We start from the raw sequence: 12,682 nt of genomic DNA, 5'->3' as shown, positions 1-12,682 counted from the left end.
TTCGTGGCAGTCTTGCAAACCCAGAGACCTAAGATAACCACAAAAGATGGTTTGAAAATTAAGTATTTTAAGTACAAACAGGTTATAGTAGGTAGTCATTTCGTAGGCTGATATTTTCCCAGACAAAGATCAACTTGGATCTTTACTGAGCCCATTGGCCTTTTTGCCTCTATGATAACAAATCTATGAGATGTCTGGGTAACTTGTAACTTCCCTTTTTCTGGAGCCCCTGGGGCACAACCAAATGTGGTGGGCACCAGGACTGATTACTTCGTTATCATGTTAATTGTTCCTGCACTCACCTAAGTAAGAGTCTCTCATTTTACTTTTTATCCAATCCCAGGGGTTTCCTACCGTTTTGCTTTCTCCCGCCTCCTTACTCCATCACCAATGAATTTCCTGTAACCCACCTATGTCCTTCCTTTGATTTCAGTGTATAAATAGAGAAATGTAACACCACCATTCTTCGGAGGATTATCTCAATCCGTTGAAGTTCTGCTTCCCATCATATGTCGACAGTTTGGCTCAAATAAACTCTCAAAAATTCTTTACAGGTTTCAGTGGTTTTTGCGTTAACAGGGACCCATGTGTGAGAAATTGGGAATGTGTGTGGATGAGTTTAAATACAAAACAAAGTAAGCAAAACACCAGAAGTAGAAAGGTGGACTTTTGCTGGAGCAGCTCAGGAACCAAAGCACTCCTTTTTAAAAAATCCTTACCCAAGGGTATTTTTTCCATTCATTTTCTTAGAGAGAGTGGAAGAGAGGGAGAGAAAGGAGAGAGAGAGAGAGAGAGAGAGAGAGAGAGAGAGAGAGAGAGAGAGAGAGAGAGAGAGAGAGAGAGAGGATTGTCTCTCACTTGTGCCCAAACTGGGCCCATATAAATATTTCTCTCTTTTCTGCGTCCAGCATGGCCAGAGATCAGTCTGGTTCCTGAGTAGGGGTGGCTGGGGATTGAGAAAATGAAGGAAAGAGACAGACACAGAGATAGAAGGAAAAAGCTTGGACTGGGTGGGACAGATGTCCTCTGATAGAGAGACTGTGACCCAGAGCCAACACAGTGCATTTATTTTATAGTCTGACTATAACAAGAATAACATGTATACAAATGTTCTTGTTTTGGCAACACTTGCTGCACCTCCCACAGCCCGGTAACTACTAGGAAGCAATTAGGGAGGGCTACAAGGTCAGGTTTAACAATGCTAGGAGACCTCTGCCCTCCAGGCTGGGACTTGTTTGTGGCCCTGTCACAGGTCAGCCTGAGGCTTCACCCTAGAGCCGCCCCCTACAGGCCCAGAGATCAAACCTGCAACCGAGGTACACTTCCTTGCGGGAATCAAACCCATGATCTTTCTGTCTGCAGACCGACACTCTAACCATTGAGCAAAACCAGCCAGGGCACAAAACATATCACTCTTAAAATCTACCTTAAGAAAGTAAGTTAAACTGGTTAGTGTAGAAGATTTTGTCTGGCTCATTGCACTATATACTGTTTTTATTTCCTACTCTTCTGTCACATCAGATGGGTGTACATACAGTTATACAATGTCTTCACCTTCCAGACCTCAGGAACAATGTTCATGCTAGCTATATAGAGGGGGGGAAAAGTTTAATCATTTGTTTTAATCATTCTTATGCTTTCCCTTCTTCTTTGGTCTATTTCTCCTCACCATAAATGTCATTATTTCTATAAATTTCATTCCTGTAAGAAGCATTCCCACAGAATATATGTATATCAATATGTGCAATTTAATCAAGTAGAGCTATCACTAGAAACTTGCTCAACAATATATATTTTTAAATATGTTACTATTGATTTTAGAGAGAGTAGAAGGGAGAGGAAGAGAGAGAGAGAAACATGGATGAGAGAGAATCATTGATTGGCTGCCACCTACGCAAGCTCCACCAGGGATTTAGACCAAAGCCCAGGCATGTGCCCTGACCTGGAATCAGACTAGGGACCTCTTTTTTTTTTTTTTAAGATATATATATATATATATTAAAATATATTTTATTGATTTTGTACAGAGAGGAAGGGAGAGAGATAGTTAGAAACATCGATGAGAGAGAGTCATCGATCAGCTGCCTCTTGCACACCCCCTACTGGGGATATGCCTGCAACCAAGCTACATGCTCTTGACCAGAATTGAACCCGGGACCCTTCAGTTCCCAAGCCGACACTCTATCCATTGAGCCAAACCGGTCCCGGCTTTTTTAAAATATATTTTTATTGATTTCTTACAGAAAGGAAGAGAGAGGGATAGAGCGTTAGAAACATCAATGAGAGAGAATCATCGACCAGCTGCCTCTTGCACACCCCCTACTGGGGATGTGCCTGCAACCAATGTACATGCTCTAGACCTGAAGTGAACCTGGGACCCTTCAGTCCACAGACCGACGCTCTATCCACTGAGCCAAACCGGTTTCGGCCAAACTAGGGAACTCTTGATGCATGGGGCAATACTCAACCAACTGAGCCACAGCCGTCAAGGCACTAGACAGAATATTAAATACAATGTTTTCCCCTAAGTTATTCTCATCCTATTAAAAAAAAAAAAAAAAAAAAAACCAACTAGACAGGCTAAAGGCTCTATCATTTATGCCTACATGGTCCTTATAAAAAAAAGGTACCTAACCACTGTGGGTCCCAGTTTCCCCATTCTTAGTAGGAGTATAATTCTTCCCTTTTAAGATTGGTGAGAGGGTCTACCGATATTTGATCCAGCCCTTTTTAGCAAAAGTAGCAAGAATAGAGGCCGTTAGCCAAAGGGCAGCTAGAAGGCAGCATAGGGCAGAGGAGCATCATCAAAGATCTAGCCCTGTCTTCACTGCTTTCCAGAGGATTCAGTAACTGAAAAATCACCCTTGGTGAAGGGAGGGAGAAAAGAGAGAGAACAAAATCCTGCAATGATGTGACTATATAAAACTATGAGTAGCCGAAACCGGTTTGGCTCAGTGGATAGAGCATCGGTCTGAGGACTGAAAGGTCCCAGGTTCATTCCGGTCAAGGGCATGTACATTGGTTGTGGGCACATCCCCAGTAGGGGGCATGCAGGAGGCAGCTGGTCGATGATTCTCTCTCATTGATGTTTCTAGCTATCTATCCCTCTCCCTTCCTCTCTGTGAAAAAATCAATAAAATATATTATAAAAACAAAAACAAACAAACAAACAAAAAAACTATGAGTAGCCAAGCGAATCCTGGTGTGATTGTGTCCACCATGTATTAGCCAGATTGGCTATTTTTCATTAACCTGCAGTTGTGAGGTTCCTTTCAAGTGGCTGGAAAGATGCCACAGACTCTACTACTGTCTTCAATCATAGTTGGATTTAGGTCAACAGAAGAGCTGGAAGATTTGCAGTGGAAGGTTTAAAGACTGTTTCTGTACCCTTTCTTCTTATTATTATATTCTCATGGATATCCTAACCATTATTATACTCTCAGTGTTGAAAATACTCAGAAAAATTTGTGTCACTGCTTAAAAACTTTCTCCAACCCAAAGTCACCATTTTTGATTGAGTGCTAATGAAAGCATTCTAGACAAAGCTTAGGATAAATGTACCCTTCGATCAACTTACTCATATAATCACCAAATTCTGAAAGCATTTACAGTCCTAATTGAACCAACATTACAGTTAATTACAACTAGGTCATAAGAACTTGAGATAGATAGGAAGTATTGTATTACCATTAGCAACAGCTCAGAGTGTAGAGGTCAAGGGTCGGGTTTTCATACAAACTAAAGGCTTCTAAAAGCTTTAACACAGGAAGCTGTTTATCAACTCTGACTTCCAGTGAGATGGATATGTTTTATTTGTCTTGGGAGTACACACTGATGCTGCGAAGGAAGCAGGTCCCTTCCTCTAGACAGCTAGCTTATTGCCATTAGCAATGAAGCTTCCGGTAGAGTCAAGACGGTGCCTTCACACTACTTCTCTCTACAACTGTGGGCCTTTCTCAGCACGTCAGCAAGAACGGCAGAATGAAGAGCAAATGAAAACCCAAAAACAACGGGAAGGAAATGGAAGCACCTTGCTTCTCATTATGGTATTTAATTGAATCGAAAGGTTTTCTTTAAGTTTAGTGCAAGCTCATTTGGCAGCAAAGCATGAACTTATATAAGACTGTTTATTCTACTTAGTATGAATATTCATTCATTTCTCCGCAGAAATAACAATGTGCTTGATTACAGGGCATAGGCCTGTTGGGGATATTATATTACCTGTCAGCACATTGCATAAGTTACATGCATTAAATTATCTTCCTGAAACCTAAAAAATTCTGAATTCTAAAATACTTCCAGCCTCAAAGGTTTTAGATGAGGAAGTGTGAATTTGTACTCATTGTCCTACTTAGATTATATACCGTATTTTTCGGACCATAAGACGCACTTTTTTCCCCCCAGAAGTGGGGGGGAAAAGTCCCTGCGTCTTATGGTCCAAATATAGCCTACACATATACTTTTAAAAAAAAGTTTTTTTACTTGTCCGGCTCTGTGTGGTCTCTGTGTGCTTGCCCGGCTTTAAAATGGTTCTAAATGCTGCTGTTTACTTTACAGGGTTGATTACATGTGTTTATGACTGTGATGTTGGGTTTTAATGCACATAAAATATTTTAGGACACTATTTGTTTCAGAATCTTTTTTCTTCCTTTCCCTTCTCTAAAAACTGGTGCGTCTTATGGTCCGGAGCGTCTTATGGTCCGAAAAATACGGTAGTATTACTCTAGACATGTTTGCTATATATGGCATTATGCTTGGCCTATGTTCCTGATTCTAGTTTCATCATCTGTATCCATAAATTATAACATTTTTCATCTTAACTAGACTACTAAGTAATTAATAATAGCTAAGTACTTATATTAATGTGTGTATACATATGTGAGAAACATATGTTTATGGATATACAAATACAAACACACACACTTCTATAGCAAAAACCTTGAATTTAGTAAATATTGGTTTCTAACTGATACTTGTGTTCAGGGATCTATTTCTCAAAGGCAAAGCTTTAGTCAAGAGCCCTGGCAACAGATAGGAAGAAAAGCCACTGAATCGTCTGGTTTTAAAGAGGCTCTGTTCAGTCAGGGAGCACAGAGTCTCCGAATTTCCATACTGGAAACCAATTTATTTATATATTGTCTAAAGAGCTTGATGTGACACCTATATTTACACTGAGCAGTGTATATTTCTTCTTGATTACATTGCAAGAGGTTAGGTTTATATTATGTTTTTCAAAGAGCTGCAATATATGTTGCCTATATTTGATTTTGCATAATGGGGATAATAGTAATAATAGCTATGAGAGTTGTTTTGAGGATTAGATAGCACATTAAGTGTCAAGCCCAGTGCATTCCACATGGTACTGCTGGGAGGTAATACAGTCAGCATGATTATTCCCACGTTTCAGATGAGGCCCAGAAATTATAGGTAGCTTGCCCAAGGACACATGACTAGTAAACTGAAAAACAGACGCTTGACTTTTTTTGTTCGTAGCAGTTTAGTGTTCTTTCCATACCACCTCACTTTCTACAATAGATGATGATACTATTTACCATAGCTTTTTGCAAAATGAAAACAGCTTTGTTATTGTTTTTACTGCATATTTAAATAATACATGCTCACTATATAAACAATTGCAGAGATCTAAAATTGGATACTATGAAGAAAAAAAAATACAAAAAATTTCTTGTCATACAATCACCCAGAGAAAAACAAGATTAATGAGGAATATGATCTTTAAGACATTTTTAAATGCATAAACACATGTAAACAAAATACCACAATTAAAACAGGGTAATAATATATCATGTTTTATAGTGCAACTTTTCATGTAATTATATATTTAGATACTTTTCCATACCAATAAATATTTTATATTAATGAATTTCAAAGTATTTATTAAGATATATAAAGTTGCACTGAAGGTGATACCTCATTTATTCTAAAATCCACAAACAGTAGAAAAGACAACCTGGCCGATTCATGGCAGACTCTACTCCTTCACTTCATTTTGGGCGATTTTTCAATTAATGGGCCAGGGCGATGAGTCACATGGAAAGCAGAGAGGACATGACTGGGTCCTTGATGCTACTGCTTCCTCTTATGCTACCTTTTGTTGTCCCTTTGGCCAGCAGTTTTACCCCTTACTATTATACATCTTATAAGGAGTTGGAATCAATCCTTGACGGTTGGCAATCATTGCACCATCTCCACTGGTTTTATTCTAAACACAAGGCTTCTTAAAGTCTCCTCACCATCCCACCTCTCTTAGTCTGTTCAGTATTATAAACAAAAAAAAAACCATAAACTGAGTGGCTTAAACAATAGGCATTTATTTCTCATAGTTCTGGAGGCTGGGAAGACCAAGGTCAAAGCACTAGCAGATCTGATGGGAGCCTGTTTCCTGATTCTTGGAGGGCTGGCTTCTCGCTGTGTCCTCACATTCCCAAAGGGGCAAGGGAGCTCTCTGTGGTCTCCTTTATAAGGGCACCAATTCCATTCATGAGGGCTCCACCCTCGTGACCTAATCACTCCCAAAGCCCCGTCTCCTAATACCTTTGAGTATTGGGCTTTCACATATGAATTTGGGGGAACACAAACATACAGTCCATAATATCATCTGTGCTTTCTCAGCTGTTCTTTCCATGCCAAACTGAGGTTGTCCTTGAGACCACCTGCGGACACATTTAACACAGTCATTGCTATTCTACTTTTAGGATACCATGCTATGGTAGACTGAACAATGACCCCAAAAGGTATTCACATCCTCATCTCCAGAACTTGTGTATATGTTATGTTACATGGTAAAAGGGATTTTGCAGATATGATTAAGTTAAAGATAGTGCTATGAAGATCATACTGGATTGTTCTCGTGGGCCCAATGTAATCACAAGGCCCTTATAAGAGGGAAGCAGGATGATCAGAAGCAGAAAAGGAGATATGATTCTGGAAGGTGAGAGAGAGAGAGAGAGAGAGAGAGAGAGAGAGAGAGAGAGAGAGAGAGAGAGAGAGAGAGAGAGAGAGAGAGACTATGCTGCTGGTTAAATGGCAAAGAGGTTATAAACCAAGGAAAGTAACCAGCCTGAAGCTAGAAGAGGCAAGGAACAGATTCTCCCCTAAAGCTTTCAGAAATAATGCAGCCTTCCTACCACTTTGGTTTTAGCCTATTCAGACTAATTTTGGACTTCTGATATCTAGAATTATAAGATATTTGTATTTTCTTATGTCACTTTGTTGAAATGTGTTATAGCAGCAATAGGAAATTAATACAAAAAATAAACACAGACTTCCTTTAAAAGGCCTGATGTGTCCCTAGGCTTTACCTAGAGAAGTAAAACATAAGTACCCTCTCCATTGGTGCCCCCACCCAATAAAAATTGGACTTCTATTGTCCCCACTCACCTTATCTTCAAAGCTTGACCAACGAGGATACAGAGAACTACATTCCTTCTCAGAGATCAGCAGAAGCAATCAAGTGTATTGCTCTAATCTCTGTTTGTGAAAAACTGTTTCCTTGCCCAGAAAAAGGAAAGAACTGGTCAGACAATCATTTTTCCAAATCTACCATTTGCTCTTAACAATTAAAGGCTTTGGCTTATAATATGCTAAGCCAAACTTTTCAAACTCAACATCTTTCACAAAGTTCAGCTCTAATAAAACTAAAGCTTCTTGATTTAAGTTTAGAATTTCATTCACAAATATACATATCTGCTATATTTGTCTTCTTCTTGAGCCAATACATGCACTGATTCAGTGATTGATGGGGATGGAACTTGGGTTAATATGACTAGTTATATTACAACTCTGTTCATATAGATTTTCATAAACATTTTAATGACTGCATAATATTCAATTATATGGCTAATCCAAAAGTTATTCATCTAATTTCCTTTTGATGGTCATTTTGGTTATTGCCAAATTTTTATAATTTAAAAATACAGAAATTAATATAGTCATCCTTCAGTATCTATGAGTGGTTGGTTCCAAAGAACCCATGAAGATACCAAAATCTGCAGATGCTCAAGTTTCTTATATAAAACTAGGGGCGTGGTGCACAAAATTCGTGCACTGGGGAGGGGTTCCTCAGCCCAGCCTGACCCCTCTCACATACTGGGAGCCCTCAGGGGATGTCATACTGATGACTTAAGTCCACTCCCCATTGGGAGTGGACCTAAGCCACAGTCTGGCTTCCCTTTACTTGAGGTGACAGGGTTGATCAGGAGAAGGCACCAGCCCCATCACCTGCTGCTGCAGCCACTGCCAGGCACCACAGCCACCAAGGTGTTTTCATCAACATGGACTCCAATCTCTTCACCATGAAACTTTCATAGGATATGACATTTCTTTTATTTAAAAAAAAAATGTATTTTATTGATTTTTTACAGATAGGAAGGGAGAGGGATAGAGAGTTAGAAACATTGATGGGAGAGAAACATCTATCAGCTGCCTCCTGCACACTCCCTACTGGGTATGTGCCCTCAACCAAGGTTCATGCCCTTGACCTGAATCCAACCTGGGACCCTTGAGTCTGCAGGCCTATACTCTATCCAATGAACCAAACCAGTTAGGGCGGATATGACATTTCTCTCTTTATTTTTCTTTTTATCCTCACCTGAGGATATGTTTCTATTGATATTTTCCCCTTCCTTCCAATTTCAAGCTTGGCCCTTTCCCAAGCTTAAAGCCTCCACCCCAGGCTTTAGGCTTGGGAAGGGGTTCTCCCACCCCATAACCTCCAATCACAGGCTCGGCCCCTTCCCAAGCTTAAAGCCTCTGCCTGATGGCCCGTTGGAAGTGACCTTGGTGCCAAGGAGGTTACCCGGACCCAGATATGTAAGCAAATTAACCACCATCTTCTTTAGGTTAATTTACATACTCACTCTGATGGGCTGTGGACATAGAGAAGGTATGGTCAATTTACATGTTTCTCTATTATTAGGTAAGATAGTGTATTTGCATGTAACCTATCATTTTCTTGTATATTTTTCATCATCTCTACATTGCATTAAACAATGTAAATACTATCTATATAATAAAAGTGTAATATGCTAAGTGTCTGACTAAGTGGTCAACTGCTAGGCCAGTCGCTATGACATACACTGACCACCAGGGGGCAGACACTCCAACTAGTAGATTAGCTTGCTGCTGGGCTCTGGTTGATTGGAACTGGGCAAGAGGGCTGGACACACCCTGGAGCCCTCCCACAGTCCCTTCCCAGCCAGCTGGCTCCAATGGCCCCAATCAGGGCTGCTGACCAACCTCCCACAGTCCCTCCCCAGCTGACTGGACCCCATCATCCCTGATAGGTGAGATGGTCTCAATGACTCCTGATCACTGGCCAGTCCAAGGGACCCCACCTGTGCACGAATTTTGCACCGGGCCTCTAAATTAAATAATGATTATACTATGTTGTTTAGGGAATAACAAAAAGTAATATTCACATGTTAAGTATAGACTCAACAGACATAGGCCTAACTACATAGTATTTAGAAACAATGTAACATTTTAAAATATATTTTTGATCTGCACTTGGTTGAATTCATGTATATGGAATCTGCAGATACAAAGATCTGACTGTATTATTATCAATACATTTTGACCAGTTATAAAATTCTTTAATAAAAAGCTCTAGGAACAGATTTTCTAGGTCAAAGTGTATGCATATTTTACATTTAGAAACTTTTTGCCAAATTGCTTTCCTTTTACAGCTGAAATAAAAGAAGAATCATCCCATTGGTTGTTCCAATTTTTTATTTCATCTATAACTCTAATGTCTGCAAGTCTTAGTTTATCCACACTCTGTTCAATTATAGCTATTATTTTTTTCTGTGAACCAAAAATAATATCAATAGATATTTTACTTTGTATACCTTTAATAAAATTAATAAATTTTTATTAAACTTTTAAAAATGTTTACTGGTCATTTTTCTTCCTTCCCCAGATTCACTAATCATATAATTTGCTCCTTTTTCTTTGTGTTGTTCATGTTACACTTCATAAACCATCACAAATTTTCCCCCAGGCTTGTCATTTGTCTTTCTATTTCTTTTTCTTTTTTTAATATATTTTATTGATTTTCCACAGACAGGAAGAGAGAGGGATAGAGAGCTAGAAACATCAATGAGAGAGAATCATCCATCAGCTGCCTCTTGCACACCCCCTACTGGGGATGTGCCCTCAACCAATGTATATGCCCTTGACCGGAATCGAACCCGGGGCCTTTTAGTCCTCAGGCTGACACTCTATCCACTGAGCCAAACCAGTTTCGGCTGTCTTTCTATTTCTAATTTATTTTTACTTTTTACTTTTCTGGTTTCTCTGCCCCCATGAGTTTGTCAAGTATGTCAATCATTCTTTTAGATGTTCTGATTTAGGTGGTACTCCAGCTTTTAATTTTAGTGCTGGTTGTAATTTGCAGAATGTGATATCTGAATTTTTAGATGAAGTAGAAACATTTAAAAGTAAAACCATTTTGTTGACACACATCAACAGGCTTTATTTCATAACAAGCAAATAAATATACTTTGATTTATCTAAAGATTCGGGGTCTTTAAAAGCTGTCAGGCATAATTGAATAACTTTCTGAAGTGATTCAGTAATGTTTATAACAGCTTGTCCCCAAGAAAGCACAGTCAGTTAATGGCTGCAGTGAACAAATGAATTATGTTTCTCATTTCAGATCCTTTTCTTCTATAAACTAATAGATTCTCTAGAACCCATTACCAGAGAATTCTGTTTCTGCCATACCTGTTCCTTGAAGAATTTAATTTTCAAGAGAATTTGGAACACTATGTCTCTAGAGGGTTTTTTTTTCAATAGAATCTCTTGCTATTCAGATTAAGTGATAAGAGTCAGATCACTATAGAGCACAAAAGAATTAGCTCTGTCTGTGTCTGCTAAGAGGTTAGTCTGCTTTGGTAGGTACATGTTTATCTTGGCTCTCTGAGGGAAATGTATCCTCTGAGGTAACCAAGGGGCAACCCTAGGACAATGTCTACATTAGACTACCAGATCAAACATTTTGATTTAAATGAAGTCAGTTCATTAGACTATTTATAACTGGCGGTTAAGCAAGAAGTTGTTTGTGTGGATTAATGAATTTAACCAGTGATTTGGTTATTCATAATCACAATCTTTTTTAAGATTTTTTAAAATTGAAATCATTGTCATGGCCTTAATAATTTATCTCAATGCATTGTTACTCTTGATTCTCTGAAGTGTGTGTGTTTGTGTGTGTATATGTGTATATAAACACTATTATAATTATGTTCCAAACTTCTTAAAATAACAAAGTAAAAGATACTACAGAATATTACACACCAGTGAAAAAGCGTAAATATAAATTTAAAACTCCTACTTGTTGAAATAAGCCAGTCAATGAAAGAAAAATACCACATGACCTCACTCATTTATGGATAATAAAGAACATTATAAACTGATGAACCAAAAGATAGATATAAAGACAGTAAAGCAACAAGCAGACTGTCAAATTACAGCTGGGAGGGTAGGGAGGTCTGGGGGAGATAAGAGATCAACCAAAGGACTTGTATACATGCATATAAGTACAACCAATGGACACAAAACTCTGGGGAGGGAGGGTATGTATGAGAGCGGGGGCAATGTTAAAATATGTACACAGATAATAATTTAATTTAAAAAAATAAATAATAAAAAATAAAACTCCTACTTGTTGACTCTTTTCTGTATCATCTAATAGGCAAACATATTAAAAATTGTTAATCTATGAATAGCAGCAAAGTCACTGCATTTATATTTTAAAATTATAACTTCTAGCTTGAAAATATATTTAATATTTCTAAATGTTTGATGGCTAGAATTAATGCTAGAAATCTTTATTTTGATTTTGCTAAAACAGCTTGGTTAAAAGGTCAGTGCATAAGTACTGTGTTTTTTCCCTGATAAATTCAAGTAGTTTATATGAAAAATATCTGATACATTTTCATCTTATAATATTTACTATAGACATTCAGAAAGCTTTGACACCTCTAAATCAAATTCATTTTTGTCCAACAAAAAGTTCAGGCAGCTTATATAAAATATTATTAATGTTGTAATACTAGATATTTCTTAGATAATCCTATAAAAATAATTCTGAATAGGATTTTTTTTTTATCTTGGTAACATGCTATCCATTTTTCTTGGAAACATTTTCCCCCCTGATATGTACAGTTTCTCTCTTGTGGTGGTAAAATCACTATTTTGCTGATAGTTAACAATGTATCTCCCAGATGGCCATTTTCTTTGCTTTAGTTCCTTGACCCTTTTCTTCAGCAGTGCAAATTTTTTTTTCAACCAATTATTTCTAAAGATATACACTAGCTTCTAACAATGAGATTTTCTAGGAACCCAATAAGCCCTGTGTCTAATTGCTTTTCATCTCTGACCAGTTTGTCATGTGTGACTGCTGATTTATGTATGGCCAGAATACCTACATTCTTTATCATGTGTGTTATCAGTTGTTACTTTGGAAGATCTTTATTTTTTTCTAAATTGCACAAATTCCATCCCATTGTTCTTGTTTAAAGAGAGATTTTTAAAAAGGCAACTTCAATGTCATAGGCATCTAAGAGACATAATTAATTTTATGCTTGTCCTCCTTTATTAGCAAACTTACTTTCTTTTTTTGTATTTCCTTCCCAATATATGTAATAGCCTACTGATT

This window comes from Pipistrellus kuhlii, unplaced genomic scaffold, assembly GCF_014108245.1.
Source record: "Pipistrellus kuhlii isolate mPipKuh1 unplaced genomic scaffold, mPipKuh1.p scaffold_m20_p_3, whole genome shotgun sequence".
Classification (NCBI taxonomy): Eukaryota; Metazoa; Chordata; class Mammalia; order Chiroptera; family Vespertilionidae; genus Pipistrellus; species Pipistrellus kuhlii.
This window is presented reverse-complemented; position numbering follows the sequence as displayed.